The sequence below is a fragment of the Leucoraja erinacea genome, chromosome 1, assembly GCF_028641065.1.
Source record: "Leucoraja erinacea ecotype New England chromosome 1, Leri_hhj_1, whole genome shotgun sequence".
Taxonomy (NCBI): Eukaryota; Metazoa; Chordata; class Chondrichthyes; order Rajiformes; family Rajidae; genus Leucoraja; species Leucoraja erinaceus.
The window spans coordinates 54862132-54879966 of NC_073377.1; the positions used below are offsets into that span (position 1 = coordinate 54862132).

The window sequence follows — 17835 nt, forward strand, 5'->3', positions numbered from 1 at the left end:
TGGGATATGAAGGATGAAAGATAAATACAAGTCTCTCACAATATATTCAAAAATATAATTAAAGTTTAAAAATAAAATTACAAGCAACAGCCATCAGCAAATGTTTTGAACAGTAAACAACTGGGTTCTTTTCCTTATGCTGCTTCATGTACTTTATTCAATTTACAGCTCAATGTTCATAATATCCCATTCACAATATTTAGCTGTTATTTTAGACATTAAGTTACACTCTTGGGAACATCAATGCTTGTGAAAGACCATTCATCCCTCCTTTAAATGGAAAAAATGCAGACCTATGAGCGACTATAGTAGCATGCAAACATTCCACGGGTGAATTGCACTTGATGATGATACCTACCAGGCAGAGGTATCAAATTGTATAATTGTGAGTGTAAGTGGCAATGGCCAATGGTTAAATGGAAATGTGCAGAAAATATATATCAAGTGTCCAGTGGATATGAGGAATAATGTGATGGAATAAGGTTGACAAGGTAAAGGCAGGTTGACTCAAGTGTAACTGGATAAAGATAAGTGTGCATCAGTACTCACTTTGCCATGATGATAACATTATACTCAACAAATCGTGCAGGACATGTTAACGTTCTTCCCCTTTCCTCAGGTACAGCCAGGCTTAGTGAACATTTCCACCATTTGCTGCCTCATATAACCATATAACAATTACAGCACGGAAACAGGCCATCTCGACCCTTCTAGTCCGTGCCGAACACGTATTCTCCCCTAGTCCCATACACCTGCGTTCAGACCATAACCCTCCATTCCTTTCCCGTCCATATAACTATCCAATTTATTTTTAAATGATAAAAACAAACCTGCCTCCACCACCTTCACTGGAAGCTCATTCCACCCAGCCACCACTCTCTGAGTAAAGAGGTTCCCCCTCATGTTACCCCTAAACTTCTGTCCCTTAATTCTCAAGTCATGTCGCCTTGTTTGAATCTTCCCTACTCTCAGTGGGAAAAGCTTATCCACGTCAACTCTGTCTATACCACTCATCATTTTAAAGACCTCTATCAAGTCCCCCCTTAACCTTCTGCGCTCCAAAGAATAAAGCCCTAACTCATGCCCCAGATTATGTCAGCTCAGTTTGCTTTTTACTTCTGATTGAGAAGTTGACAAGTACTCCTGTGAACTGCGACTAATTATTTATTGAAGGTATACAAAAAGCAAAATCAATATCTCTAAACATCCAGCATCAAACAAACAGCCAAACAGATCTGAACTTACAATGAAAGAGGCACAAAAGAATCAGATGAAGGAAGACAGGATCCGGCCTTAAAGGGCGATCTCACGGTGCGACCTGAAGCAAGACCTAACAAGAGTTTAACATCGTGGGAACCTTCTGCGATAGCAGTACGGCATTCGTGGACCACCGAGGACCTCCATGGCGCTGACGGCAGTCGTGTGACTTGGTAAGGTCGGGAGAAAATTCAAACATTTTTGAATTTCTCCAAGAGTGTCTTGAGCAGCGTTGCAACATTGTATGAGTGCAGATGCCAGTGCGATATCCGTGCGATATCCGTAATGACTCTTACGAGTACCGTGGGAACTCCTGCAAATGGCAAAGCCGGAAGCTTGACAGAAGGGACATAAGGTGAGGTTAAATAAATATATTTTTTACTATCAGATTGATGTCTGCAACTCTTCATTAACACATCACTACAAGAGGAATGTCTCTAATGTCATAATCCCTCTCATGCTGAAACACAAAATAGTTGAAGGGAGGTGAAATAATCACATTTTTATTCTTTTTCATTTTTGAGTGTTGCTGAGCTATTGTACTCTCACTTGCTGAGCTATTGTACTCCAGCAGTTTGTGTCTCTTTTTGTCTGAAAGCAGTTTCTAACTGGAGGAACTCCGCGGGCCAGGCAGCATCTACGGAGGGAAATTGACAGGCGAGCCTTTCCTCAGGCTGCCTTATCTCTCTACCACCCCAACTCCCACCCACACGCACAAATGCTGGAGAAACTCAGCGGGTGCAGCAACATCTATGGAACGAAGGAAATGGGCAACGTTTCGGCCCGAAAAGTTGCCTATTTCTTGTGCATGTGTCGGAAGGAACAGCAGATGCCGGTTTAAAGAGAATGAGTAACTCGACGGCAGGCAGCATCTTTTGGGAGAAGGAATGGGTGACATTTCGGGTCGAGACCCTTCTGATTTGCTGCTTGTCCCGCTGAGCTACATGTTGTGTCTATCTTCATTTTAATCCAGCATCTGCAGATCCTTCCTGGCCGAACCCGATTGAAAGATGAGAGGCTGGGCGATAGAAATCATTAATTGAATTAAATAACTAGATACCTGTCTAATCGTATCTACAGGATTGGACAGGCTAGATGGAGGAAGAATGTTCCCGATGTTGGGGGAGTCCAGAACCAGGGTCCCAGTTTTACAGTCTACCATGGGAACTCTTTAATTACAGCGGGAAACCTTCAGTTTCCCAGGCGGTCGGGACGGGACTGGAGTTGGGAGGGAAAGGTGGGGGAGTCGAGGGAGAGGAGGGGGAGACAGATGGGGGTGTCTTCATTTAGTGGCGGTGGGTGTCTGTCACTGAAACAGGCAGGTGAGATTTCACATTCACCTTGTGTGTGCCTCTCTCTCTCTCTCTCTCCCTCCCTCCCTCCCTCTCACACAGGCATGAATGGATGAACTCCGCGGGCCAGGCAGCATCTACGGAGGGAAATGGACAGGCGACCCATTCTTCAGGCTGCCTTATGTCTCTCTCCCCCCCCCCCAACTCCCACCCACACACGCGAATGCTGGAGAAACTCAGCGGGTGCCGCAGTATCTATGGAACGAAGGAAATAGACACCGTTTCGGCCCCGCTGCACCCGCTGATTTTCTCCAACATTCGTGTGTGTGGGTGGGAGTTGGTGGGGGGGAGGGGGGGGGGGGGGGGGAGAGAGAGACATAAGGCAGCCTGAAGAATGGGTCGCCTGTCCATTTCCCTCCGTAGATGCTGCCTGGCCCGCGGAGTTCATCCATTCATGCCTGTGTGAGAGGGAGGGAGGGAGGGAGAGAGAGAGAGAGGCACACACAAGGTGAATGTGAAATCTCACCTGCCTGTTTCAGTGACAGATACCCACCGCCACTAAATGACAGACACCCACCGCCACTAAATGAAGACACCCCCATCTGTCTCCCCCTCCTCTCCCTCGACTCCCCCGCCCTTCCCTCCCAACTCCAGTCCCGTCCCAAGTTCGGTCTGTGAAACGCAACACGCCAGCCCCGACAACCAGCCCGGTGGTCAGTCCTTTGAAGATAGACACCAGTTGCTTGGAGCAACTCAGCGGGACAGGCAGCATCTCTGGAGAGAAGGAACGGATGGCGTTTCGGGTCGAGAGCCTTCTTCAGACTGAAAGTTTCACCTCTCAGTAGATCATAAAATAACACAATCATTACGGTCAATGTGAGACACAGTCTTTATTCATATTTGACAAAATAAAAAGACGACTTCTTGCACATATTGAGAGAAGGTGCATCACACCAAACAACATTTGTCTAAAAAAACACAGATTATTCTTCAGCTCATTAAAGAGCTCGGGTGAAAAAAACCAATATAGTGTGTGACAACAAAGTAACATCATTTGTGCCACGTGATTAACTACACTACAGTCCACGATGTTCATTCACGAATAACGGGAAAGATCGGGAGATGGACAAGTCACTCGCAAAAATGACAGAATTGCAGAGTACCGTGGGAACTCTATCTACCTCCCGCTATATCGTGCGGAACTCTTACTGGACCACGACCACTTCACTCGGGTGACATCTTGCATCAGGTCGCACTGTGAGATCTAGCCATCATTATGAAGCATCAAATCCCTGATTTTGTTCTCAGATTAATGCTTCACTCCATGAAATGGTGATGTATTCAGGACTAAAATGGTGATGTATTCAGGACTTAGAATGCATCCCGGTCTGCTTAAGTCAAATCTCAAAGGGAAACAGGATGAAAATCAGCTGAAACAAAACAAACAATGTCACGCATGCTGGCAAAAGTGAAGATATATGGTTTCAACTTCTATTTTATAAGTATTTGCTGAGAGATTGAGAAAAGTTCACAGAATTTATTTGATCTCACTGAGAGCGCAAGATACTTGGCAGAATATAATTGAATAATATGAGCTTTAATATATAGTTATAATAGTAAAATGTTTCAAGGTATTTGCTAATGACAAGACAGAATATATTCCATTAGTTTAATTATGTGTAGTGCTAGGGTGATTGTTCAATTAAATGAAAGAATCATAAGCAGTGTACAGCGCATTCAGAAAGCATTCAGACCCCTTCACTTTTTCCACATTTTGTTACGTTACAGCCTTATTCTAAAATTGATTAAATTCATTTTTTGAATCATCAATCTACACACTATACCACATAGTAAAAAAGTGAAAACAAGTGTTTAGAAATTTTTGCAAAGTAATTAAAACTAAATAACTGAAATATCACATTTACATAATTATTCAGACCCTTTACTCAGTACTTGGTTGAGGCACCTTTGGCAGCAATTACAGCCTCAAGTTTTCTTGGTATGACACTACAAGCTTGGCACACCTGCATTTGGGTAATTTCTCCCATTTTTCTCTGCAGACAAAGCAAACATTGTCACAGGGGTAAGACAAGGTTGTCTTCTATCCCCCTTACTGTTTATTGTCACAATTGACTATGCGCAAAGTCAAAGTTAAAGTATCCTTTATTGTCATTCAGACCTTTCGGTCTGAACAAATTATGTTGCCTTGTAGTCATACATATAATAAAATAACAAAACACACAATAAACATAAATTTAACATCCACCACAGTGAGTTCACCAGACACCTCCTCACTGTGATGGAAGGCAAAAGTCTTTGTCTCTTCCCTCCTTGTTCTCCCTCTGCGTTGAGGCGATCCAAGCCTCTGATGTTGTGACCCCACCGGGTGATGGTAAGTATGTGCCGCGGCTCAACCGTGCCCCGCGAACGGGCCGGTTCAAACTCCGCGGCCCGGGGTGGTCGAAGCTGCCGAAGCTGCCGCCCTCCAGTCCAGCGGACGCAGCTGTTGTTGCGGGAGCTCCGGAAAAACAGGTCACCAACTTGTGACCTGCGAGCTCCCGACTATGTCATCCACTGGGCCCGCGCCCGAACCTCCGAAGTCGGGTCGCCGCCGAAAGCCGGAACGCCACCTCAGCTACGAGTCAAGACGCGGCCGGAACACCGCCTCAGCTCCAAGTCAGACCGCCACCGCCTCAGCCCCGAGTCGGGCCGGCAGCCGGAACGCCGCCTCAGCTCCGAGTCGGGCCGCCGCCGCCTCAGTCCCAAAGTCGGCCAACCTCGCGCTGGTAAGTCCTGGCTGGTTCTGCCTCCGGAGCCTCGCGGTCAGTCCCAGTTGGAGGCCGCCAGCTCTGTTATTAGGCCTCAGCGCAGACGGAGATGGGGGGATACGACAAGAAGAGTCACACCCCCCCCAAAGAAAGAGACTAAAACAAGCCCCCCCCCACCCCCCCCCCCACCCCCCCCCAACACATACACAACATAATAACTCAAATTAACTAACTAAACCAGGACAAGAAAACAACAAAAAAAGAAAGAATACACGGACTGCAGGCAAGCCGCAGCTGCAATGAACAAACCTGAATTTGGAATACAGTGGAGAACAGGAAGATGCCTCACAGATCTAGATTTTGTCGATGATATTGTACTACTGGCAGAGTCGAGACATACCCTTCAAGAGATGACAACCGCTCTGGAGGAGAATGCATCAAAGGTTGGATTAAAGATCATCTGCCAGAAGACTAAGACCATGCAGACTTGAGACCAGCAGGCAATAGACCAAGTAATAATCAATGGGGAACCTGTGGAAAACACCACACGATTTACCTATCTTGGCAGCATGTTCACAGTAGATGGAGATGTAGAGGTTGATATCAACTCCCGAATCGATAAAGCTGCATTCATCTTCAGATATGCACAGCTATTTTCAGGTCCCTCCAGAGATGTTCGATCGGGTTCAAGTCCGGGCTCTGGCTGGGCCACTCAACGACATTCACAGACTTGTCACAAAGCCACTCCTGCGTTGTCTTGGCTGTGTGGTTAGGGTCGTTGTCCTGTTGGAAGGTGAACCTCAGTCCCAGTCTGAGGTCCTGAACGCTCTGGAGCAGGTTTTCATCAAGGATCTCTCTGTACTTTGCTCCATTCATCTTTCCCTCGATCCTGACTAGTCACCCAGTTCCTCACTGCTTCACCGTAGGTATGGTATTGGCCAGATGATGAGCGGTACCTGGTTTCCTCCAGACATGATGCTTGGCATTCAGGCCAAAGAGTTCAATCTTGGTTTCATCAGACCAGAGAATCTTGTTCAGATGCCTTTTGGCAATCTCCAAGCGGGATATCATGTGCCTTTTACTGAGGAGTGGCTTCCGTCTGGCCACTCTACCATAAAGGCCTGATTGATGGAGTGCTACAGATATAGTTGTCCTTCATGAAGGTTCTCCCATCTCCACAGAGGGACTCTGGAGCTCTGTCAGAGTGACCATCGGGTTCTTGGTCACCTCCCTGACCAAGGCCCTTCTTCCCCGATTGCTCAGTTTGGCCGGGCAGCCAACTCTATGAAGAGTCCTGGTGGTTCCAAAGTTCTTCAATTTAAAAATGACGGAGGCCACTGTGCTCTTTGGGACCTGCAATGCTGCTGAAATTGTTTTATACCCTTCCCCAGATTACGACACAATCTTGTCTCGGAGGTCAACGGACACCTCCATCTTCATGGCTTGGTTTTTGCTCTGGCATGAACTGTGAACTGTGGGACCTTATATAGACAGGTGTGCGCCTTTCCAAATCATGTAGAATCAATTTAATTTACCACTAGTGGACTCCAATCAAGTTGTAGAAACATCTCGAGGATAATCAATTGAAACAGGATGAAGCTAAGCTCAATTTTAGGTGTCATAGCAAAGGTTCTGAATCCTTATGTAAATGTGATATTTCAGTTATTTCTTTTCAATTACTTTGCAAACATTTCTAAATACCTGTTTTCGCTACATTATTCTGGGGTATTGGGTGTAGATTGATGATTAAAAAAAGAATTTAATCCATTTTTAAATAAGGCTGTAACATAACCATATAACCATATAACCATATAACAATTACAGCACGGAAAAAGGCCATCTCGACCCTTCTAGTCCGTGCCGAACACATAATCTCCCCTAGTCCCATATACCTGCGCTCAGACCATAACCCTCCATTCCCTTCCCATCCATATAACTATCCAATTTATTTTTAAATGATAAAAACGAACCTGCCTCCACCACCTTCACTGGAAGCTCATTCCACACAGCTACCACTCTCTGAGTAAAGAAGTTCCCCCTCATGTTACCCCTAAACTTCAGTCCCTTAATTCTCATGTCATGACATGTGTTCACATAACAAAATGTGGAAAAAGTGAAGGGGTCTGAATACTTTCTGAATGCACCGTATAAGTGGCGTTTTTCAGTTGTCCAATGTCACTTAAAAACCATAGAGTTGCCTGGACATACATGCTTAGCACTTGGTTTCCATAGTGATCCATCATGTAAGCTTTCTGCCAGAGATTGCAACACTTAGGAAATATTTCAGGAATCTTTGAATTTTTTTTATCTATTCACTTTCCTTTTCAGAACGCTAAAATACTGTTATTTTAAAAGCGCCATTTCAAGTAATTGATTTAGCGAAAGAACGCTAATGCAACTTGAAACCTTGCAGCTGAATGACATTTGGAATGTTATGTGCATTTCTGATTGCTTTTTACTAAATTAAATATTCTGAATTATTTCTATAACATTAATTTTTGAAATAGGACATTCAAAGCACTTTTAAAAAATTGAACAAATAAGATATAACAAAAATGCAAAAACTGAGATACTGAAAATCTGAAATGGAAACAGAAAACATGGAAATTGTCCGTAGGTTAAGCAACACTTGAGACAGAAACAGTTTATATCTCATGTCAGCAACCTCTCATTGCGATTTGGAAAAGTTCAGAAATGAATATCACAATTCACAACCATTTTCACTATCTGCAAAGCCACCCACTTTTGTATCATCAGCAAACTTGTCAATCGTGCTCTGTATGTTCTCATCCAAATCATTGATGTAAATGATAAACAATAACGGGCCGAGCACCGAACCTTGAAGCACACCACTAGTCACAGGCCTTCAGTCCGAGAAGCAACCTTCCACCATCATCCTCTGCTTCCTTCCATAGAGCCAATTTGCTAACAATTCAGCTATCTCTCCTTGGATTCCATGCGATCTAACCTTCCAGAGCAGCCTACCATGCGGAACCTTGTCAAATGCATTACTGAAATCCATGTATAAAACATCTACAGTTCAGACATTGACCTTTTTGGTCACATCTTCAAAAATATCAATCAGATTTGTGAGACACGACCTCCCACGTGCAAAACCATGCTGACTATCCCTAATCTCCGGCAAGTATGGTAAAAGGAATGTTGGCATTACCTCAGGGAGGCACACATGTAAACATAGAAACATAGGTGCAGGAGTAGGCCATTCGGCCCTTCGAGCCAGCACTGCCATTCAATATGATCATGGCTGATCATCTAAAATCAGTACCCCGTTCCTGCTTTTCCCCCATCATATCAAATACCTATTAAAAGTCTGATCTTGTATGTGGATGTATTTGTGTGTGTATGTGTTTGTTTGTGTATAATCACATCTCGAAAAAACGATGTGCTAACGGTAAAAGTTTGACATATTCTGGTAGAGATTTCCCCCCAGGAGTCCAAACTCACATTTGAAAAATTCATGCTTTATATCTCGAGTAATTAATTAAAATGTTCAAAAATCCGAAAAAAAAAAAAACTTTGAAATAAAAACGACTGTCTTACGCTGATGATGTTACAATGCATCTGCGTGCCATTCTTCCTCGCACTGCGAGTGACGTTACCCCCCCACCCCTCCCTCCTCCCCCTCCCCATTATTCAAGTCGGGCCGTCGACTGAAGACCAAACATCATAGCTGAAGACTGTGGCGGCCCAACTCGCAGACCTTTGGTCGACGCTCTGTGCCTTGGCTCGGCTCGGCTCCGGTCCTCGGCTCGGCCTGGGCCTCTCCCTCCCCACTCTACCTCTCTCTCCTCTCTCTCTCTCTCCCCTCTCTCTCTCTCTCTCTCTCCCCCCCTCTCTCTCTCCCCCCCTCTCTCTCCCTCTCTCCCCCCCTCCCTCTCCCCCCCCCTCTCTCTCTCCTGCCCTTTCTACCCTCTCACCCCCATCTCCCCCATCCCTCTCCTCCTCTCCACCCTCTCTCTCCTCTCTCCCCTCCCCCCCCCCCTCCTCCCCCCCATCTCTCTCCCCCCTCTCCCCCCATCTCTCCCCCCCTCTCTCTCTGCCTCTGCCCCTCTCTCTCTCCATCTCTGCCCCTCTCTCTCTCTGTCTCTGCCCTTCTCTCTGTCTCTGCCCCTCTCTCTCTGTCTCTGCCTCTCTGTCTCTGCCCCTCTCCCTCTCTAGCCTGAGAGTTTGGGGCTATAGCCCCCTCTCTCTCCCCCTCCTCTCTCTCGCCCCCTGTTGGTTTTGAGTCCTTGTAATAATAAAGTCATCACACCTTGGCAGGTTATACACTGTTTATTTAGAATAAACAACTACAAGCACTTACTTGAGAGTAAACTTCATACTGAAGTGTGCAGTAGCTCGCGATGCTGATAAGCTAGTGGGTGTAACTACAGAGCATGACCCATAACATGAGCCACTAATCTACATCCCCCCCTCTTAAAGAATCAATAACACTGTATACCTATAACTAAGCAAAGCAAAAATCACAACCGATGACAAACGTATGTGAAGTCACACATAGTCCAGATACTTCACGACCGGCACGTGTACGATAGAGGCCATCTTCATTCCACTTCCCCAGGGACAGAGTTGGTGATTTCAGCCCCATGGGGGAGTGGACCAACGCCTCTGGGGTCGAAGCAGGAGACTGTGGCACAGGGGAAGATGGGACACACAGAGGAACTGTCACAGGCATGGATTCTTGTGCTGGCAAGAGCATGCGAGGGTCACCAGATGCAGAATGAATTTGTACGATCCGGATAATAGGGAGGAGGGATTGGCTCCTTCACAGGCAGAAGATGTTGTCTGTTTTGTCGGTAGGTGCCGCCATTGGCTCTAACAATGTACGAGCGTGGTTCCAAAGCTAGGCCAGAAATCACTCCAACACACCGATGGCCTTTGTCAGTCTGTAAGCGGACCACCTGTCCATGGGTCAATGGTGGCAGAGGCCTGCTCGTCTTGTCGAACCATTTTTTTTAATGTTACGCTTCTGTCGTAACCTGGTTTGAATATCCTCAGGTGGAAGGGGATCTGGGACTAACGTTTGTTTTGCAACGGGCAACGGGGTACGGGTCTGCCTTGACAATAATCATTCAGCAGGGGAACCCAAGGCAGGGTCACGGGAAACGTTGCGTAAGTTGAGCAAATCTAGGAACGCATCAGACTTGGCCCTGTGAGAGCGCTCCATGAGTTGTGGCTCCATGAGTTGTTTAGCTGTGGATACTCAGGGCTGCTGGTGATGTGGTGAAAATTGAAGACCACTTTGTTATGTTTTTCTACCCACAGAATTATGGTGGCAGTTGTGAATTTAATTCTGGAAGTACCAAAAAATATCCCACGGAATGCTTCAACATGAAAAGTGCTTCTTGTGTGATGAATCAGAGCCGCAAAACTGCATCCAACTTTTCAGTTGGATCACATGTTAATACAGCAGTGTCATGGAGGATTGTTCTGAAATAATAATACATGTTCCTTGCAGATACTTGTATGTAAATCTCAACAAAATAATTTCTGGCCAATAGTATTTGTCTGTTTGAAATTACAATGGGATGAATCACTTACAAAAAATCAATAGGATTTTGTTGAAAACAATATATGGAGAAGGGACACACTGACTTTTGTCATTTCTCTCATTAACAATAACAAACTGAAAATGCTGGGAATGTAAAATAAACACAGAACGCTTGCTATAAACTCAACAGATCTGGCAGTGGGGAAGAGAGAAACATCTAACATTTCAGATCAATAACTTATAACCATATAACCATATAACAATTACAGCACGGAAACAGACCATCTCGGCCCTACAAGTCCGTGCCGAACAACTTTTTTTCCCCTTAGTCCCACCTGCCTGCACTCATACCATAACCCTCCATTCCCTTCTCATCCATATGCCTATCCAATTTATTTTAAAATGATACCAATGAACCTGCCTCCACCACTTCCACTGGAAGCTCATTCCACACCGCTACCACTCTCTGAGTAAAGAAGTTCCCCCTCATATTACCCCTAAACTTCTGTCCCTTAATTATGAAGTCATGTCCTCTTGTTTGACATGTTATTGTTGACTTATTTTGTTGAAAGGTTCTTGTAAAGAGTTCAGACTCACACAGGTTGAAGCACAAGTATCTTTATTGTTCAGGTCATTAACTACTAAGCAGATCATCACACGTTCACACTGCTCCTCTAACTGGTAGACATGGGTAGGATCTAACACTATGAATGGTATAATAAGGCTGGGTTATAATTACTAAGCATTCTAATTGGCTAATATGCTATAGCCAATCTACAGTTCTGAAACCTTTGACCAGAAATGTTAAGCAAAATGAGGTTTCGCCTGATAAGTATATTCATTCTTTTTCGAATTTATTCCTTATTAATATCTTCATTGAAATTCAATAATGAATTTAATGCATCACCAATTGTTCTCCTCTAAGGTGAAACAGTCTCTCCAGTTTCACCCTGGCAATACAATTCATAATCTTACATGGAGAAGCAAGATGCTGGTTTACAAAAAAGGACACACAATGCTGAAGTGACTCAATGGGGTCAGGCAACATCTCTGGAGAACATGGATAAATTATGTTTTGACTGAACCCTTCTTTAGACTGATGTGGTGACGAGGGTGGTGGGGGGGTGGGTTGGGAGGAGCCTGGAAGAGAGGAGGGTCAGGACAAAGCCTGGTGAGTAATAAATGAGTGGGATTTTTGATTGGCAGACTGCTGGACAAAGGCCAGAGATGTAAAGACAAAAGTTGTAGCGGAACGATATAGGAAGTGCAAATTGTGAAGGCAGAGGAAGGAATGTAGGTGGAAGGAGAGGGAGAGCGGTGAAATGGGTTCAAGTGCAGGTGGGGGACTGGCTAGAGAAGGGGAGGGGAAGAAAGAAGACGGTGGACAGGAGGGGATGTAGGTTAGTTACCTAACGTTGGAGACTTTGATGTTCATACTGTTAGGTTGTAAGCTACCCAAACGGGATATGAAATACTGCTCGCCCAGTTCGCGTGTGGCCTCCTTCTGGCAATGGACGAGGCCCAGGACAGAAAGTTCAGTATGGGAATAGGAAAGGGACTTAAAATGTTTAGCAACTGGGAGCCAGAGCCGGAGCCACGAGAGCCAACAGAACCCAACGAGTCAACGGAGCCCGTGGCTGGGGCCTGGGTCGGGGCCACGGAGGCGTAAGGATGGGACCCGATGGCAATAGTGGAGAAGTTGGTGCGGCGATCGATGATGGAGCTGACCGACAGACGAGGATGGGCCAAGTGGGAGTGAGGACACCACTGCCGCGGAATGGTACAATGGGGACCCGGCGTAGGGGAACCACCGGGAGGGATGGAGGCGGGAGGAGAACAAAGGAGGACCTGGCACGGGGGTACTATGTTACTTTGTCGGCACCCTTTATGTAGCGACTATTTGCATATCTTGGGAAGTCAAGCAAAGAATTTCACCGTGACTTGTCATGTGACAATAAAGTATTCATTCATTTACCTTAGATGACCAACACAAGTGGTCTGCAAAACAGAATCTTACATGTTTCAATCATGTCACCCTTCACTCTTCTACTCGCCTCTGGATACAAGCCTAGCCTGTTCAATTTTTCTCATAGCAACACGCCCATTTTTTAAATTAGTCTAGTGAACCTTCTCTGGTTCCAACACGTTAATATTATTCCTTAAATAAGGATAATAATATGTTACACAAGACTCCAGGTATGGTCATTGAAATGTAACCTCACTACTTTTTAATTCAATTCCCCTTGTAATAAATGATAGCAAACTCTTGGTTCCCTAAGTTCTTGCTGTCACAATTACCAGATATGAATCATGAAATGCAACACTGTTCAGCTCAGTTCATTTCACCACTGTTGTTCTGCGTCTAATCTGTATGACCAGCACAGACATAAGGACCTAATTAACTACTCACAGTGTCCGCAATCACTCAGATTCTGTCACATGATTTCACCTGCAATTTATCTACTTATTTGCTACAGACAAAAGACTATTATTTAAAACTGAAGTAATACAAGGTGAGCATGTGTTATGACATGAAAGCGTTGTCACAGGTAGATAGGATGGTCAAAAGGCTTTCGGCACATTGGCCTTCATCAGTTAGACTATTGCGTATAGAAGTTGGGAGGTCATGTTGCTGTTTCATAAGACATTGGTGAGGCCACATTTAGAGTATTGTGCTCTGTTTTGGGCACTGTTATAGGAAAGATGTAGTCAAGCTGGAAAGACTGCAGAGAATATTTATGAGGCTATTGCCAGGACTCGAGGGCCTGAGCTAGGGAGAGGTTGAGTAGGCTGGGACTCTATTCCTTGGAGTGCAGGAGGATGATTGGTGATCGTATGGAGGTACATCTTGTAAATCATGTAAATCATGAAAGGAATAGATCAAGCACAATGTTTTGCCCAGAGTAGGGAAATTGAGAACCGGAGTACGTAGGTTTAACATGACGGGGGAAAAAACCTGAGGCGTATTTTTTACACAAAGGGTGATGAGCGTATGGAATGAGCTGTCAGAGGAGGTAGTTGAGGCAGGTACTATTGCAACTTTTAAGAAACATTTAGACAGGTACATGGATAGGATAGTGGGATTTGGGCCAAACACAGGCAGATGGGACATTTGGTCGGTGTGGGTATGTTGGGCCAATGGGCCTATTTGCACACTGTATGTCTCTATGACTATACAACCACATTAATGTGACTGCCAAGAAGGCACATTCTTGTTTTTTTTAAATCTTTTTTTGATAGCATTGTCCATTTATAACACTTCATCATGCCATTTCTTATCTCCAACCTTAAGTTGCAGGTTGATCTAAGTAAAATAGTAAGATTAAATGAGAACTTACCAGTTTGAAGTTTGATGAGGAGTTACGTTGGTGATTAATAATCACTGGCGCTTCTTCACGTAATCACTGATTATGTGAAGAAGCCCCGCCAATGCACTTGCACGTCAATCTTCAAAGCAGCGGTATGCAATCACAGATAACAGAATATTTGAAGTAAGATAGTAAGATCAGCAATATGAGAACTACCATATGACCTTTATGAGAGAGAGGGTTGGATGTGGTCGGCACGTAATCACCAACGTAACTCCTCATAAAATAAAGATCAAACTTCAAACTGGTAAGTTCTCGTTTAATCTTACTATTTTACTTCAGAGTCACGTGAGTGATTCCGTGAAGAGTTCAAAGCTCTGTGATTTCATGCCGCAGATTCAAATCCCGGCGTCTCACTGCATCGATTGACTCAGAATGAGTGAATATCAACAATGCATTAACCATAACATTGATTCAAATGTATTAATGGCTTATGTGAATAAAACAATCAATAGCAACCCCTCAATGTCAGGGGAGGCTAAAGTGAACGCAAAACCGAATGGGCAAACAGCCTGGGTCGGCAATCAGCCTATGGTAAAAATTATTTGAAAATGCATTCACTTGACCATCCTGCGGTCGCGAGGATATGGTCGATGGGAACGTCCATTCCGCCTGATGGAATGAAATGTAAAATCATCAGTGTCAATACCTGCATAAACCAGAACCTGCTTCAGCCACCTTGAAATAGTCTGAACTGACCTTTTCTTGTGTGATTGTTTGTGGCTAAAGAACAATGCTGATTCCACACCTCATAGGGTTCTGGTGGCCTCGATATAATATAGCAAACCTGCCCTCACACATAGACGTGAGTCCGTGGGGTATGTCGAAATACGATCTTAAATCCTGCCACCCTTGGTCTGCTCTGTTTGTGTAGATCAGAATGTAAAACGTAATGGCATCTGCAGCCATTTCCATCCTATCTAGCCGCAGCTTCTGCAATGTATGCCTCGTTGTGCTGATCCTAGTGTCATGACTAAGGATGTAGCTGGCTTTGGTGAAGTATTGTTAACCCAACGTCAATATCCCATACTGCATATGCGTGTACTGGGAGAAATTGTGTTAAAGACATTGTTTAAAAACTCGATATCTGGGGTTGAAAAACCTGACTGAAGAAGTCAGTAATATGTACCATATTAAATGTAAGATTAAGATTAAACAAAACCCCCTCCCATCTCCTGAATAGGAAAATACTGCTTTTTTGGTGCTCCCCTGAATTCTGCAGTGAGCACATGTATGGATTGATGTGACAAACCTGAGCCGTAAGGCAATCCATTGAGAATGTGAAAATCAATAATTGTTTTATTATGCAGAGGCTGGTTTCCTGAACCAAAGTTTGAACCAGCAAAGTTTTTGTTTTTTCAGAATAACCTTATACAGTTGGATTACAATGCCCGACGAAAGCGGGAAGCATGTCTGCACAGCCAGTCGGACAGTACGAAAACTAAAACAAGATCTTGCTGACTTTATTGCAAGACCCGACTGATGAGGCAAAATAGAGAAAAGCATAAAAGAACATTCCTCCTTCTTGTGGCGAGAATGTATCTCTCACCACTGTTATACCACATATTTTTGCAATCAGTGAAAAAGCATGAATCATATTTTCATAAATACTTTGTGATTCAACACTTATTCTGTGTTGTCCTGAATCTGAACCGGCCACTGCTGATGCAGGCATAGTTGTCGCCAAATGATGAACTCTGGTGTTCATCTGTGGTCCCGCTGCAGAGCGCCAGCTACGCATCTGCATCGATGACGGCTTGTTCCTGGTCCAAACCCGGAATCGGCACCTCTCTTGTAGGGATACCTTCTCAGATTTGCCGCCCACCGGTGGCTTAACCTTGCTGCGTCTCAGACATCTGCCCTTTCTAGCGAACGCAGTAATTCCTGAGCCCAGCAGCATTCGTTGCAGCTTTATTTCCTGGGCACGCATGCCACGTCCATCTGACCCCATATCAGCTGGTTCACTGCCGGCACCTTAAGTCAACACGCAGTTCCCCGGGGTCTCATGTTTCTTTGCGCCCCGCCCCCGACCGGCGACTGTGCAGGGGTATGAGCCGTTCACAGACCGCACTCCCGCGGCTGTCTACCGATTTTCTTGCGGCTTGCCTCTTTCCCTTGGTCATCTTGTCCATGGCATTGTCCTGGAAGAAATACACAGCACAGCACCACAGCAAAACAACCCGAACTTCAGCTAAGTTTGTGGCAATTACCTGGAGATTTAAATCCTCACAGCCTCCGTGCGCCAATACAATTGGTGCGTTCACACACTATGCAGCCCTGTCCCAGGCGTTGTTGGCGCGGCCTGTACCATAGGCCCACGCTAACACATTGAGCAGTCCTGTCCCAGGCGCTGCTGGCGTGGCCTGTACTATAGGCCCGCACTGGTGCCTGTGAAGGGTTAAAAAATAACAACAGAATGCATACAGAAACATACCTATTTCTGGAAGAGAATCCTTTCAGCCCGACTCCTCCGAGTTCAATAGGGCTGTTTGACTCTATCTGTGATCGCACCCCATGCCTGGGATCCACAGATCGATGATTCTGTGAGCCACTGACCTCACTGTCAGCGACTCTGGCGGTAACCCCGCCCACCTGCGTGTTTTACCCGGCCCGGGGAACACAGCTGGTTTGGAACCACTGACCGCTTTGTCAGTGGCCTTAAAAAAGCGAAAATCCCGACATTTTTACCCGACTATCCGCTTCCGCGGTCGGAACCGGGGTCTCCCCTCAGCCCATAGCCGGTTCATTCACCAGACCGCCAATTCCTGCAGGATACCTCTGTGAAGAGAGGTTCCTGCACAAACATCAAACCTGGTAAGTAATAAAAACTCTTACCTGCAGGTTTCACCTTCACATCGGCAGGGAGCGAAGCCCTGCACGTCCGGTGCCTTGCCATGCGAACGATGTAATGACGTGCATGCGCACTGGCGGGGCTTCTTCACCGAATCACTCACGTGACTCCGAAGTAAAATAGTAAGATTAAACGAGTACTTACCAGTACGAAGTTTGATCTGTATTTTATGAGGAGTTACGATGAGGGATTACGTGAAGAACCCACCCAGTGCGCAGGCGCGGCATACTTCCAAGCAGCGGTGTGGAATCACAGGAGACATCAGTTTACTAGTTTGATCCATATAATGAGGGTGGGAGCGGAGGGCACGTAATCCCTCATCGTAACCTCATAAAATACAGATCAAACTTCATACTGGTAAGTACTCGTTTAATCTTACTATTTTACTTCGGAGTCACGTGAGTGACTACGTGAAGATTTCAAAGGTCTGTGATTTCAAACCGTGTAACAGCTATATCACTCGCTGCCGAAGTTCTTGAGGGAGGAAGTGGTATCTAATGACCAACGAATCTGTTTGTTTTTTAAAAACAAAAAATGTTTATTAACAATAACAAAATTCAAAAATAGCTCCCCCGGGCTTAAATTATAAATTTGCAGTTTGTAAGATTTTCTCTGCAAATAGGTCTGGTTTCATCAGCGGTTTATTGTAAAATTTGCGGAATGTCGACTCCCTTGACCATCCTGCCGTATTTAGGATGTGGTCCATTGGGACATCCACGCGTTCCGCCGCTGATGTTGATGCTGCCCTGGTGGAATGGGATTTAAAAATGCAGCAATACATAGAGGT

At 45.2% G+C, this 17835-nt stretch overlaps 1 long non-coding RNA gene across 1 annotated transcript in view; it reads right to left on the minus strand.

The window, feature by feature from the left end:
• The window catches only part of LOC129696917 (uncharacterized), a 32058-nt gene extending 14932 nt beyond the window's left edge, over positions 1 to 17126 (minus strand). The window contains exon 1 of the long non-coding RNA XR_008723421.1: positions 17033 to 17126. This is a non-coding gene — a long non-coding RNA (uncharacterized LOC129696917). The remainder of the gene's footprint in view (positions 1 to 17032) is intronic.
• Positions 17127 to 17835: the final 709 nt, after the last annotated feature.